The sequence below is a fragment of the Entelurus aequoreus genome, linkage group LG09, assembly GCF_033978785.1.
Source record: "Entelurus aequoreus isolate RoL-2023_Sb linkage group LG09, RoL_Eaeq_v1.1, whole genome shotgun sequence".
NCBI lineage: Eukaryota > Metazoa > Chordata > Actinopteri > Syngnathiformes > Syngnathidae > Entelurus > Entelurus aequoreus.
Genome location: NC_084739.1, coordinates 14,006,004 through 14,022,254, shown reverse-complemented (window position 1 = coordinate 14,022,254; position 16,251 = coordinate 14,006,004). Strand labels below are relative to the sequence as shown.

Below are 16,251 nucleotides of genomic sequence, written 5' to 3'. Positions count from 1 at the left end.
TCTTTTTTGGTGATTTAACCTCCAATTCCAACCCTTGATGCTAAATGCCAAGCAGGGAGGTAATGGGTCCCATTTTTAGAGTCTGGTATGACTCGGCCGGGGTTTGAACTGAGGACCTACCGATCTCAGGGCGGACACTAACCACTAGGCCACTGAGTAGGTAGCCTTTTTAATGGTTAAACTTGCTTAAATTCGAAACCAAAGAAAGTACAGTTAGTTTCAAATATATCCTTAAAAAAAACAGCGATGTGTTGAAGCTGTAGTATTTACATTACCGGTATATTAGTTTATTTCAAATGGGACAATGCAATTTCATAATTTTAAGCGGGATGTGGTGAGGGACGACTTGTTGCAACTTAGTTTGTATTAGGCTTGTACGGTATACCGGTACTAGTATGGTATCGCGGTAATAATGAATCAAAAATGGTACAAGGAGCAAGGGTGAAGTGTCTTGCTCAAGGACACAACGGACATGACTTGGTTGGTAGAAGCTGGGGATCGAACCAGGAACCCTCAAGTTGCTGGCACAGCCACTCTCCCAACAGCACCCCAATAGCTAAACAGGGTTCACTACACACTGTAGGAGGATACGATAGCTAACCGCTAACAGCAAGCTAGCACCCCTTAATGTAAACAAATGCCATGGGTGGATCTACACCTGACATCCACTGTAATGATACCAAGTACAATAGTGTATCTAGTCGATACTACTATGATTATATCGATATTTTTTATCGTCACAAAATCTTTTTGCCTTTTTAAAATTTGTATTTTGTTTATAAACTCAGGAAATATGTCCCTGGACACATGAGGACTTTGAATATGACCAATGTATGGTCCTGTAACTACTTGGTATAGAATCGATACCTAAATTTGGTATCATTCAAAACTAATGTAAAGTTTCCAAACAGAAGAGTAAGTGATTATTAAATATTAACAAAAGTGTAGATAGAGCATGTTGAAGCTGTAAATAAGCAGATATTAACAGTAAATGAACAAGTGGATTAATAGTCAATTTTTACAATTTGTCCTTCATAATTTTGACAACAAATAATGGGCAGCAGACAAATTAGGAGCCTTTGTTTGCTTACTTACTACTAAAAGACACGTTTTCTAGTATGTTCACTATTTTATTTAAGGACAAAATTGTTCTTCGATTGCAATAAGAAACATGTTTAATGTACCATAAGATTCTTTGTTAAGATCAAACCAATAATGCCATTGTTTGTGGTCCTCTTTATTTAGAAAAGTACTGAAAAGTATCGAAAAACATTTTGTTACCGGTACTAAAATATTGGTATCGGGACAACCCTAGTTTGTATGTATTATGGCTGTCTTCAACGAAGGGTTTTAATAGTCCACCTGGGTGGTGAGATTTAGCCCACCATCCACAATCTAGTATCCACTACTAGTATATTTTATAGCTTTTTTTATATTCTAGTTTCTTCAAAATAGCCACCCTTTGCTCTGATTACTTTTTTGCACACTTGGCATTCTGTCGATGAGCTTCAAGAGGTAGTCACCTGGAACGGTTTTCACTTCACAGGTGTGCTTGTAGCTCATCGAGAGAATGCCAAGAGTGTGCAAAGCAGTAATTAGAGCAAAGTGTGGCTATTTTGAAGAAACAAGAACATAAAACATGTTTTCAGTTATTTCACCTTTTTTGTTAAGTACATAACTCCACATGTGTTCATTCATAGTTGTGATGCCTTCAGTGACAATCTACAATGTGAATGGTCATGAAAATAAAGAAAAGGCATTGAATGAGGAGGTGTGTCCAAACTTTTGGCCTGTACTGTAAATTTTTGGAATCCATTACAGTAAATGCATATATTGTTTTGCCTTTAGAGCTCCCCTCACAATTTGATAGGGTCTCAGTCATAAAAATGTTAAAAACCAGTCACATTATTTTTTTATTTTCAAGCTTAAATTTCAGATATGCCAAAATAAAAAACAAATATTTTGGCAGATCATTTTTTAAAATGTTGTATGCTCTTTTTGTTAAAGAAAACCCTGTTTTTTTTAATGGCTAAAGCACAGACTATGCAACATTTACTCCAAAAATGTCCACAGTGGAATATTTGATGTACAGTAATTGGAGCCTTCAATAATTCACAACATTGATTTTGATTCATTATTTTTTTTGTGAGAAATAACAGCCTGCCTGCCATATTTGTGTTATTGAAGTCAACATTGCAACTTTTTCTTGTTAGATTTGTTCTTTTATTCTATTTTTTTGTTAGTTTGTAATAGTATATTAGGAAGGCCGTAAAAAATAGCTGACTCGAGTACCTATGAGTCATTCACTCAAGTGAATCGATTCACTTTGCTTTACCCGTAACAACGCGCATGCGCATTGAATACGCTAATTACTCCACAGCTGAGTGCATTTCCTGCGATGATTTCGCCTGCATTTCAGGTAAAGTGTGGGGATTAAACAGTAACTAATGTTTCCTAGTTTTGTTTTTAAAGTTTTGAACCGTGACACATTAAAATAAGTTGTGACCACATTTGTTTTATGGGGAGTTTTTCCCCCCGATGATTGGCCATTAAAATCCCCGAGCTAACGTTAGCCCGTACTTATCAGGCACGTCCAACCCGTGTAATGTGTTTGCTAAATATGAAAGTATATTGTCCCCAAAAAGACGTCCTTAATTAATAAGGCTTATCGACAGTAATGTGAGTGAAAATCCTCTAAATTGTTCGACCTACACATGAACCAACGTTTATCTGAAATGTCTCAGCACAATGAGAGTCGTCGTGTTATCATGCAAATTACAAAAGTGTCACTTCTTTTATTGTGGTAAGTCATTCGAACAAATCGCTGCAGAGTATTTTGTGTATCTTATTTCCTCCTTTATTTTAGTATGGCAGGGAGCAACATAGTCACCCACCATTACCTCCAAAGTATGTATATATATATATATATATATATATATATATATATATATATATATATATATATATATATATATATAAAGTACTTGATTGATTCCACCTCTCTGGGAAACAGGTGTCACTTCAATACAATATTAAAACCGTGTGTTGCCATGGCGACGGCTCAAGCACATTTACTTTGTATTCACTCTCAACACACACACAGCTTTTTCTCCCACTGAAAGACCTTTTAATTTTAATCTGATATGTCAGTCACGTTAAAACACGTGTGTGTGTGTGTGTGTGTGTGTTAAAATCCAAGAGGAATTTCATAAGGCCTTATCAGATGAAGGTTAGCATTCTGCATGTGAGCTTAATCGTCATTCTGCATACTTCCTGCCCTGCGCATACGAGGAATGTCAGTTTTCCTGTAACCTTGAACTCGCTGCACTCAGACCGCAGACTATATCTGGAAAACGTCACTAATATTCATGTGAGACATCAGTTACACAAGCTAACGCCTTCATATGTGATCAATTGTGCTACAGTGTGTACATTCTTATTCTCTCATGTATGTTTTATTCTCATAGTAATTCCCTTATTGTGGGTAGCAGTTGAAGGTTAAAGGAGCCATATGTAATAATTTCATGTCAAGTCAGCACGGTGGTAAGTACAGTCGTGATCATAAGTTTACGTACACTTGTAAAGAACATAATGTCATGGTTGTCTTGAGTTTCCAATAATTTCTACAACTCTTAATTTTTTGTGATAGAGTGATTGGAGCACATACTTGTTGGTCACAAAAAACATTCATGAAGTTTGGTTCTTTTATGAATTTATTATGGGTCTACTGAAAATGTGAGCAAATCTGCTGGGTCAAAAGTATACATACAGCAATGTTAATATTTGGTTACACGTACTTTGGCAAGTTTTACTGCAATAAGGCGCTTTTGGTAGCCATCCACAAGCTTCTGGTTGAATTTTTGACCACTCCTCTTGACAGAATTGGTGCAGTTTAGCTAAATTTGTTGGTTTTCTGACATGGACTTGTTTCTTCAGCATTGTCCACACGTTTAAGTCAGGACTTTGGGAAGGCCATTCTAAAACCTTAATCCTAGCCTGATTTAGCCATTTCTTTACCACTTTTGACGTGTGTTTGGGGTCATTGTCCTGTTGGAACACCCAACTGCGCTCAAGACCCAACCTCCGGGCTGATGATTTTAGGTTGTCCTGAAGAATTTGGAGGTAATCCTCCTTTTTTATTGTCCCATTTACTCTCTGTAAAGCACCAGTTCCATTGGTAGCAAAACAGGCCCAGAGCATAATACGACCACCACCTGTTCCTGGGATTAAAGGCCTCACCTTTTCTCCTCCAAACATATTGCTGGGTATTGTGGCCAAACAGCTCAATTTTTGTTTCATCTGACCACAGAACTTTCCTCCAGAAGGTTTTATCTTTGTCCATGTGATGTCAGATGAAACAAAAATATTAAAAAATAAGAGTTGTAGAAATTATTCTTTACAAGTGTATGTAAACTTTTGACCACGACTGTACGTGTGCCTTTTGATTGATTGATTGATTGAAACTTTTATTAGTAGATTGCACAGTGAAGTACATATTCCGTACAATTGACCACTAAATGGTAACACCCGAATACGTTTTTCAACTTGTTTAAGTCGGGGTCCACTTAAATTGATTCATGATACAGATATATACTATCATCATAATATAGTCATCACACAAGATAATCATCCGAGTATATACATTGAATTATTTACATTATTTACAGTGTGGGATGAGGAGGGGGGTGGGGGGTTAGGTTTGGTTGATATCAACACTTCAGTCATCAACAATTGCATCATCAGAGAACTGGACATTGAAACAGTGTAGGACTGACTTGGTAGGATATGTACAGCAAGTATTGGACATAGAGAGAGAGAGAGATCAGAAAGCATAAGAAAAATAATCTACATTTGTTTATTTACATTTGATTAACAATCCGGGGAGGGTGTTAGTTTAGGGTTGAAGTTGCTTGGAGGTGTACTTTTAATGCGGTTTTGAAGGAGGATAGAGATGCCCTTTCTTTTACACCTGTTGGGAGTGCATTCCATATTGATGTGGCATAGAAAGAGAGTGAGTTAAGACCTTTGTTAGATCGGAATCCGGGTTTAACGTGGTTAGTGGAGCTCCCCCTGGTGTTGTGGTTATGGCGGTCATTTACGTTAAGGAAGTAGTTTGACATGTTCTTCGGTATCAGGGAGGTGTAGGGGATTTTATAGACTAGGCTCAGTGCAAGTTGTTTTACTCTGGTAGCAATCCACAAGCTTCTGGTAGAATTTTTGACCACTCCTCTTGACAGAAGTGGTGCAGTTCAGCTAAATTTGTTGGTTTTCTGACATGGACTTGTTTCTTCAGCATTGTCCACACGTTTAAGTCAGGACTTTGGGAAGGCCTTTGTAAAACCTTAATTCGAGCCTGATTTAGCCATTCCTTTACCACTTTTGACGTGTTTGGGCGCAATTGTCCCAACTGCGTGCCAAGACCCAACCTCCGGGCTGATGATTTTAGGTTGTCCTGAAGAATTTGGAGGTAATCCTCCTTTTTCATTGTCCCATTTAAAGCACCAGTTCCATTGGCAGCAAAACAGGCCCAGAGCATAATACGACCACCATAATGCTCGACGGTAGGCTTGGTGTTCCTGGGATTAAAGGCCTCACCGTTTCTCCTCCAAACATATTGCTGGGTATTGTGGCCAAACAGCTCAATTTTTGTTTCATCTGACCACAGAACTTGCCTCCAGAAGGTCTTATCTTTGACCATGTGATGTCAGATGAAACAAAAATATAGAAAAATAAGAGTTGTAGAAATGATTGGAAACTCAAGACAGCCATGACATTATGTCCTTCACAAGTGTATGTAAACTTTTGACCATGACTGTACGTGTGCCTCACAATACGAAAGTCCTGGGTTCGATCCTGGGCTCGGGATCTTTCTGTGTGGAGTTGGCATGTTCTCCCAGTGACTGCGTGGGTTCCCTCCGGGTACTCCGGCTTCCTCCCACCTCCAAAGACATGCACCTGGGGATAGGCTGATTGGCAACTCTACATTGGTCCTAGTGTGTGAATGTGAGTGTGAATGTTGTGCCCTGCAATGATGTGCCAGCTTTTTTGAAACATGTTGCAGGCATCACATTCCAAATGAGCTAATATTTGCAAAAAATAACAAAGTTTACCAGTTGGAACGTTAAATATATTGTGTTTGCTGTCTAGTCAATTGAATTTAGGTTGAAAAGGATTTGCAAATCATTGTATTCTGTTTTTATTTACCATTTACCCAACGTGCCAACTTCACTGGTTTTTGGGGTTTGTACATTTTTAGTAGTGTATAGTTATAAATACAACTACCATATAGTTCTAAATTATATCTGTCAGTATACTCCATATGGAAGCGCTAAAAAGTGCAAAACGGCTGACGGGGTGGGCTCGGCCTGGAGCGCCTGCAAAACGGCCGAATCCTGAAGAGACAGTCAAAAAGCAGTTTGAAGATGGTCAATGAAGCAAAATGTAAGCACCATTTTGACCAAAGAAGAACCATTACATGTTCTGTAGACCACAATGTTTTAGATGTAGGAAAAAAACATAATATTACCCCTTTAAGTAAATGTAGCATGTTACTACTAGCCACCTCCGCCTGTAATTAAAAGCTTTGGATTTATTTGAGATGTGCGTGTTTACATTAACAGCCATTACCTCCTTTAGGGGAAGGACTTTGCTTGGATGAGTTTGGTGTGAAACCCTGACCTCAAGTCCGCTAAAGCAGAGTTGACAAGCCTCTCTCAGGTCAGTGACCCCACCAATGTTCTTCTGGTTGAATAAACAGAAATTCCTGCACATACTCCCCAAAATCCATATGTTCGTCATTCTCACTTCCTGTATGTGCAGTGAGCATGTGGCTGACCAAATACTTTTGCCTATCTTACGTGCGATATATTTTTTTTGCTGCCGTACAAGATATGATTGGTACTAACATACATGTTTGAAGATGCCACGGGCTAAATCTCACAAACAGCAGCTGCACAACAGCTGACACTTTTTCATAGTAACGGCTGACCCTATGTGCACGCACGCACACATGCACTCGCACACACACATAGCTTCAGGCAGGGGTGTGTTGTGCTCATTCACACAGAGCCCCAACACACCTGCCACTACACAACACAGCTGTCAAGTGCATCACCCTTTACTGTATACATAACCTTAGAGTGCACGCACACACACACACACACACACACACACACACACACACACACACACACACACACACACACACACACACACACACACAACTTCAGGCAGGGGTGTGTTGTGCTCATTCACACAGAGCCCCAACACACCTGCCACTACACAACACAGCTGTCAAGTGCATCACCCTTTACTGTATACATAACCTTAGAGTGCACACACACACACACACACACACACACACACACACACACACAGACTCACACAAACACCCACACACACATACACGTGAGGGCTAGCTGATTGCACAGTGACACCTGAGCACACATTCATACCCACAACAGGATTTGACTCGCACTAAGCCCAGGCAAGGCGGCCCAACCCAAACACACACACACACACACACACATACGCACATGCATGCTGGGAGGTTCGACTCCTGCCCTCCAGCTAATTACTGTGGGAAGAGAAAATCATGTGGTACTAAACATGCAATGCAACAAAAACCCACATGTGTCTCCCTTCTATGTAATAAGGAGAATTGTGAATGTGTTCTTTTATGTAAAAATAAATAAGCCATTTATTTATTCAGTTACTATTTCGACGAGAAAACTTTAAGGCTTTTTTCTGCCAAAGTTGGATAAATTAAATGTATCTAATTGTTGTCTTATAAATTATTTAATGGCATTAACAGTGCAGGCCAAAAGTTTGGACACGACTTCTCATTTCAATGCATTGTCTTTATTTTCATGACTATTTACATTGTAGATTGTCACTGAAGGCATCACAACTATGACACCTGTGAAGTGAAAACCCTTTCAGGTGAGTACCTCTCCTCTTGAAGCTCATCGAGAGAATGCCAAGAGTGTGCAAAGCAGTAATCAGAGCAAAGGGTGGCTATTTTGAAGAAACTAGAATATAAAACAAGTTTTCAGTTATTTTACCTTTTCTTGTTAAGTACATAACTCCACATGTGTTTATTCATAGTTGTGATGCCTTCATTGACAATCTACAATGTGAATAGTCATGAAAATAAAGAAAACGCATTGAATGAGAAGGTGTGTGGAAATTTTTTTGGCCTGTACATTATATTTCTTTAATCGATTTTTAAAAACAAGTTTTTATGAATTTTTAATAATGTATTGGCTGATTTATTTATTTAATGGCTTTTTATTTCATCACCCTTTGTAACTGCGGACCGGTCAACGCTTGAAAAATTGTCCCATGGACCGGGGGGGGAGGGGATTATTATTTTATTTTTATTTTTTTTGTTGTTTTTTTTTTTGTCATAAAATAATACAATCATGCGTGCTTATGGACTGTATCCCTGCAGACTGTATTGATCTATATTAATATATAATGTAGGAACCAGAATATTAATAACAGAAAGAAACAACCCTTTTGTGCGAATGAGTGTGAATGAGTGTAAATGGGGGAGGGAGTTTTTTTGGGTTGGTGTACTAATTGTAAGTGTATCTTGTGTTTTTTATGTTGATTTAATAAAAAATAAAACTTTTTTTTTAATTTTTAAATTTTTTTTATTTTTTTTTATTTCTTGTGCGGCCCGGCACCAATCGATCCACGGACCGGTACCGGGCCGCGGCCCGGTGGTTGGGGACCACTGCCCTATAGCACATCTACAAGCGACATTAACAATGCAATTAAAATTGTCAAAGTCACCCATCAAAGTGGCGGATGAGAGGATCAATTCTCTTCAATTGGTTGAACAGCAATGCAAGCCTTGGCGACCATTGGTGTGATCCACTGGTGATATTCCATCCATCCATCCAAGATAAGCTCCAGCACCCCCCGTCACCCCGAAAGGGACAAGCGGTAGAAAATGGATGGATGGATGATCCACTGGTGATACTCAAGAATAAAAAACATACCAAAGCAATGGTCAAGCTATACATCAGTGTGTATTTTTCTATATTAAGCGTTTGTATTATTTTATAATATTTTTTTTAATACTATTTCTGAACTAAATGTTGAATGTGCATCAGTAATTGTATTTGAAAAAAATAGCCACACAAAATAATTATAGATGTATGACGATGGTATCTGCAACTTTTAATTGTTGTATTAGTTTAGTGACCTACGGTGTGTGCAGGGATGATACTTGTAAGAAACGTAGTTCATTTGTCGCCAAGCAGGCGATGGTTAGTGATTAAGGAGTAGCTAAAACACTACAGAGAGACGTTAGCCGCTAGCTATGTTTTACAGCAGCGATTTAGTGTTTATAGCTCCACTTTTATCAATAGGTATAAAGCCAAAATGCGCCCATTCTCACTCTTTTTTTCTCCACAGTTTCCACTTGCAATTGCTGTGTGACAGCGTGTGTGTTGACTAACATGAGTCGAGGGTTGTATGCTAGCATTGTCTTCACAGCGCATATCATGTCGATGGAAAAAATAATAAAGTACCGATATTTTTGAAAAGCAGTATAGTGCCGTTTTTAATTCATTAGTACCGCGGTACTTTGTTAATACAACCCGTACTACCAACATAATATTACGATCACTTACTGCACAATGTCTGCTCTCATTACGATGCCGACTGATGGGATGTTCATATCTTCACGTTTGAAGAATTCACCATAATCTTCACGAAGGATCGAAGTTGAACGTCAGAGTTGACCAACTTCTCGGTTTATGGCCACAAATTTGTCCTCTCCAGGTGAGAGGCATTATTTATAATCTAGAAATAACTTTCACTAGATCAGTGGCGACCCAGCAGCTCACCGGCTCAGTATGTCAATATAGCAGCATAAGCTAATTAGATACAGTATCTGTCATCACGGCGCTGCTAAAAATAGTTTGTCTACATTTTAGCACTTATAATAGCAATACTGTTTGCCGATTTATTTATTTAATGGCCTTGAGTATTGTTGGCGCTTTTTGGATGTTTTTTTTTCTTCTGGTTTTTTTATGGGCGGACTAGTGCACTATCATTTTTAACCACCTCGTACTTACTGTATTTTACGACTTTGAATGCATTAAAAAAAAGAAAAACATCTGTTCTTGTCTTATGTAGTGATTGTGAATGATAGGAAAAATTCCAAAATAGTGCAGTTCCCCTTTAAATTGTGTAATTGTTTTTGTTCATATTTAATGATAATCTTTCTGTCATATTTTTTTTTGATTTGGGACACAACTTTATCTGCGACTTTTTGTTGTTTATCGTAACTGTGTATTTTTTAGTTTATATAATAATGATAGTTCTTCTGTAATATTTGTTTATATGTTGTACACGATGTGAAGTTTGGGGTCCCATTGAAATGTCCTTATTTTTGAAGGAAAAGCACTGTACTTTTCAATGAAGATAACTTTAAACTAGTCTTAACTTTAAAGAAATACACTCTATACATTGCTAATGTGGTAAATGACTATTCTAGCTGCAAATGTCTGGTTTTTGGTGCAATATCTACATAGGTGTACAGAGGCCCATTTCCAGCAACTATCACTCCAGTGTTCTAATGGTACAATGTGTTTGCTCATTGGCTCAGAAGGCTAATTGATGATTAGAAAACCCTTGTGCAATCATGTTCACACATCTGAAAACAGTTTAGCTCGTTACAGAAGCTACAAAACTGACCTTCCTTTGAGCAGATTGAGTTTCTGGAGCATCACATTTGTGGGGTCAATTAAACGCTCAAAATGGCCAGAAAAAGAGAACTTTCATCTGAAACTCGACAGTCTATTCTTGTTCTTAGAAATGAAGGCTATTCCACAAAATTGTTTGGGTGACCCCAAACTTTTGAACGGTAGTGTATCTGCAACTTAAAATTGTTATTAACCTTAATTGTGTATTTTTAGTTCGTATTTAATAGTTCTTCTGTTGTAATTTTGAGATTTGGTACACTTTAGCCTGCTCAGTGGCCGTATGGTTAGGGTGTCCGTCCTGAGATCGGTAGGTAGTGAGTTCAAACCCCGGCCGAGTCATACCAGACTATAAAAATGGGACCCATTACCTCCCTGGTTGGCACTCAGCATCAACGGTTGGAATTGGGGGTTAAATCACCAAAATGATTCCCGAGCGCGGCCACGGCTGCTGCTCACTGCTTCCCTCACCTCCCACGGGGTGGAACTAGGGGATGAGTCAAATGCAGAGAGTAATTTCACCACACCTAGTGTGTGTGTGACTATCAGTGGTACTTTAACTTTTAACTTTAACTCATGTATCTGCAACTTTTAGTGGTGTATTTTTATTTCATATTTTAATGATAGTTCTTCTGTTTGTCTTGATTATTTAAACTCTTTAGGCCCAAGCTGTTTGTTTACATGCTTTTTTTTATTTCTCTTTGCTATTTGGGCTTACTGGACCCTAATTAGAATAAAAACTAAGAATCATCTTTTTATATGATGTACTTAGTCCATAAGTAACAAACGTGTACTTCATGTTTAGTGACATGCTAATTCTTATTTTTACACTTTTTCTTCTAAATCCCATTGTATGTTATACTCTTCTGACACCACCAGATGGCAGTATAAGTGTCCACATAAGGGCCATAAGACCCCAATTCAGTAGTGTACACAATTTTGGAAACAAGAGCTAAAAGGTGCTGTCCACTTATGTGGACACTCAGGCCTTAACAGGTTGAAGTTAAAGTACCAATGATTGTCAGACACACACTCGGTGTGGCGAAATTATTCTCTGTATTTGACCCATCACCCTTGATCACGCCCTGGGAGGTGAGGGGAGCAGTGAGCAGCAGCGGTGGCCGCGCCCGGGAATCATTTTTGGTGATTTAACCCCCAATTCCAAACCTTGATGCTGAGGGCCAAGCAGGGAGGTAATGGGTCCCATTTTTATAGTCTTTGGTATGACTCGGCCGGGGTTTGAACTCACGACGTACCGATCTCAGGGCACTTATATTAAAGTAATAATAATTTTTAGACTTGGGACTAGAGATGTCCGATAAATGCTTTAAAATGTAATATAGGAAATTATTGGTATCGTTTGTTTATTATCGGTATCGTTTTTTTTTTTTTTTTTTTATTAAATCAACATAAAAAACACAAGATACACTTACAATTAGTGCACCAACCCAAAAAACCTCCCTCCCCCATTTACACTCATTCACACAAAAGGGTTGTTTCTTTCTGTTATTAATATTCTGGTTCCTACATTATATATCAATATATATCAATACCGTCTGCAAGGGATACAGTCCGTAAGCACACATGATTGTGCGTGCTGCTGGTCCACTAATAGTACTAACCTTTAACAGTTAATTTTACTCATTTTCATTAATTACTAGTTTCCATGTAACTGTTTTTATATTGTTTTACTTTATTTTTTATTCAAGAAAATGTTTTTAATTTATTCATCTTATTTTATTTTATTATTATTTTTAAGAATGGACCTTATCTTCACCATACCTGGTTGTCCAAATTAGGCATAATAATGTGTTAAACCCACGACTGTATATATCGGTATCGGTTGATATCGGTATCAGTAATTAAAGGCCTACTGAAACCCACTACTACCGACCACGCAGTCTGATAGTTTATATATCAATGATGAAATCTTAACATTTAAACACATGCCAATACAGCCGGGTTAACTTATAAAGTGCAATTTTAAAATTCCCGCCACACTTCCGGTTGAAAAACTCCTTTGGATATGATTTATGCGCGTGACGTCACAAAATCCACGGAAGTGGTCGGACCCCATCGACCCGATACAGAAACCTCTTGTTTTCTTCGACAAAATTCCACAGTATTCTGGACATCTGTGTTGGTGAATCTTTTGAAATTTGTTTAATGAACAATGGAGGCTGCAAAGAAGAACGTTGTAGGTGGGATCGATCGGTGTATTAGCGGCTATGTACAATACTTACAGCAACACAACAAGGACTACTTACTACGCCTAGCCGATGCTTGCCGCCAAACCCACGGATGAAGTCCTTAGTCGCGCCGTCGATCGCTGGAACGCAGGTGAGCACGGCTGTTGATGGGAAGATGAGGGCTGGCGGGCGTAGGTGGAGCGCTAATGTTTTATCATAGTTCTGTGAGGTCCGGTTGCTAAGTTGCTAAATTAGCCTTAGCGTCGTTAGCAACAGCATTGTTAAGCCTTACCAGGCTGAGAATTTTTAACCGTATAGTTACATGTACATGGTTTAATAGTATTGTTGATCTTCTGTCTAGCCTTCCAGTCAGGGGTTTATTTCTTTTGTTTCTATCTTCATTTGAGAACGATGCTATCACGTTAGCTCAGTAGCTAAGTGTGTCACCGATGTATTGTTGTGGAGATAAAAGTCACTTTAAATGTCCATTTCGCATTCTCGACTCTCATTTTCAAGAGGATATAGTATCCGAGGTGGTTTAAAATACAAATCCGTGATCCACAATAGAAAAAGGAAAGAGTGTGGAATCCAATGAGCCAGCTTGTACCTAAGTTACGGTCAGAGTGAAAAAAGATACGTCCATCAGTGCCTCTCTAGTCCTTCACTCTAACGTTCCTCATCTACGAATCTTTCATCCTCGCTCAAATTAATGGGGTAATCGTCGCTTTGTCGCTCCGAATCTCTCTCGCTCCATTGTAAACAACGGGGAATTGTGAGGAATATTACCTCCTGTGACGTCACGCTACTTCCGTTACAGGCAAGGCTTTTTTTTTTATCAGCGAGCAAAACTTGCGAACTTTATCGTCGATTTCTCTACTAAATCCTTTCAGCAAAAATATGGCAATATCGCGAAATGATCAAGTATGACACATAGAATGGATCTGCTATTCCCGTTTAAAAAAAAAAAAATCATTTCAGTAGGCCTTTAAAGAGTTGGACAATATTGGAATATCGGATATCGGCAAAAAGCCATTATCGGACATCCCTACGTAGGACACTACTGTACAATGGCCATTTACAAAAATAAAACGCGGTCGTGTTTTATTGTAGTGGCCCTCGTCATAGCATAATCGTACTGTAAGATATAATAGTATGGCCTCTCTATGAATATCCACTGTATGTTTTATTAATAACACACACAGGAGGAACGGTACACAGGAGGAATGCTAATAGGCTGACTCATACACGTACACAATAAGTGTCAGATTGATGTCACACTGTAACTAAATCAGCTCCGCCTACTCCTCTACATCTTATATATATTCAGGGCCAGGAGGGGGGTGCATGTTCCAATCAGAAAATCTTCATATCCACTTTACTTGAATTTGAATAAGGGGCTGGAGTGAAGCGGATTAAAGGGTGAAAAAGAACATTTTAGAAGCCATAAATAAGTGATGGGCGTCTCCTGCTCTCATCGCTCCTTTTCTCCTCCCCTTATGCTGTCCTCCACCCCCGCCCCCATCACTGTATGCCGGGGCCGTGATGAAAGGCGTGTGAGTGACAGATAAGTAGATAAGTGTACGATCGCGGCTCTCATTAAAAAGTCTACGCCGAGATCAGCCGTCGTTCTGCCCCTCCTCCTCTTCCAGCAATGAGTGCTGGCAAATGATACCCCGGGAGAGACAGTGGAGGGTTGGGTTTGCGGGGTCTGTACGTCTCATCGGTTATTCCCACTCGCCGACGTAACTTGACAAGCAGCTCCAATAATGAGACAAAGAGGGATGGAATTGCCAGAAAGCAGACGTTGACATGGGAGTCAAAGAGAAGGGGCTAGAATTGGAGTTTGTGTTTTTATGCGTTTCTGGGCAGGGTTTGTAATGTAGCCTAAACCGGTGTTTTTCAACCTTTTTTGAGCCAAGGCACATTTTTTTTCACCAAAAAAATAAGGAGGCACACCACCAGCAGAAAAAGTTAAAAAATGAAACACCACCAGGTTGCCTTGTTTTGAGTTGGTTGTTGTTTCCTGTGTGTCGGGCTTTAGTGTCTGTCTTGCGCTGTTATTTTGGTGACCCTTCCTGTTTTGTTGGTGTTCTCCTGTAGCAGCTTCACGCCTTCCTTTGAGTGCTATTGCCCGCACCTGATTTGTTTTCGCAATCAAGGCTATTTAAGTTGTGCGTACTCTATCCTTCTTTGTGGGGACATTGTTGATTGTCATGTCATGTACGCATGTACTTTGTGGACGCCGTCTCTGCTCCACACACTGTAAGTTTTTGCTGTCGTCCAGCATTCTGTTTTTGTTTACCGTATTTTTCGGAGTATAAGTCGCTCCGGAGTATAAGTCGCACCGGCCGAAAATGCATAATAAAGAAGGAAAAAAACATATATAAGTCGGACCGGAGTATAAGTCGCATTTTTGGGGGAAATTTATTTGATAAAACCCAACACCAAGAATGGATATTTGAAAGGCAATTTAAAATAAATAAAGAATAGTGAACAACAGGCGGAATAAGTGTACGTTATATGACGCATAAATAACCAACTGAGAACGTGCCTGGTATGTTAACGTAACATATTATGGTAAGAGTCATTCAAATAACTATAACATATAGAACATGCTATACGTTTACCAAACAATCTGTCACTCCTAATCGCTAAATCACATGAAATCTTATACGTCTAGTCTCTTACCTGAATGAGCTAAATAATATTATTTGATATTTTACGGTAATGTGTTAATAATTTCACACATAAGTCGCTCCTGAGTATAAGTCGCACCCCCGGCCAAACTATGAAAAAAAACTGCAACTTATAGTCTAAAAATACGGTATTTTGTAGCTAGTTCAGTTTGACTTTTGTTTTGCACAGCCATCCCTATGCTTCAGTGCCTTTTCCTAGCGAGACTTGCCTTTGGTTCATTTTTACCTGCACGCTGTCTCCCGCTGTGCTCTGCATGTTGGGATCACCACAAACCATCCTTGACGCAATGAACTACCTGCTGCCACCTACTGATATGGAGTAATACATGGTTACCCTGCCAAGCTCTACACAGCACAGGCACTACACAACGGCACATTATTCTAATAATTTATTTGCAAAAATTGTTTTGTGGACCAATTAGGTGAAGTTGCATAATTTCCCACAGCACACCAGACAATATCTCACGGCACACTTGAATTCAATATATCCAAATTGTCTATTTATTGTGATATCCATGTAATAAACAGTGATATCCGTTATGTAGCATCTTCCTCCCACTTCACCTTTAGATTCATCAGCAAAGCGCTTGTCTTCTGAATGTGTGTTTAATCTCTTTTAAGGTTGTACGGTATACCGGTATTAATATA

At 39.0% G+C, this 16,251-nt stretch overlaps 1 protein-coding gene across 1 annotated transcript in view; it reads left to right on the top strand.

Moving 5' to 3' along the window:
- Window positions 1-2,347: 2,347 nt before the first annotated feature.
- Window positions 2,348-16,251, top strand: part of zdhhc16a (zinc finger DHHC-type palmitoyltransferase 16a) — a 97,057-nt gene continuing 83,153 nt past the window's right edge. Inside the window, exons 1-2 of the mRNA XM_062058120.1 lie at window positions 2,348-2,419; window positions 6,637-6,717. The gene's annotated coding sequence lies outside the window, so the exon portion shown is untranslated. The remainder of the gene's footprint in view (window positions 2,420-6,636; window positions 6,718-16,251) is intronic.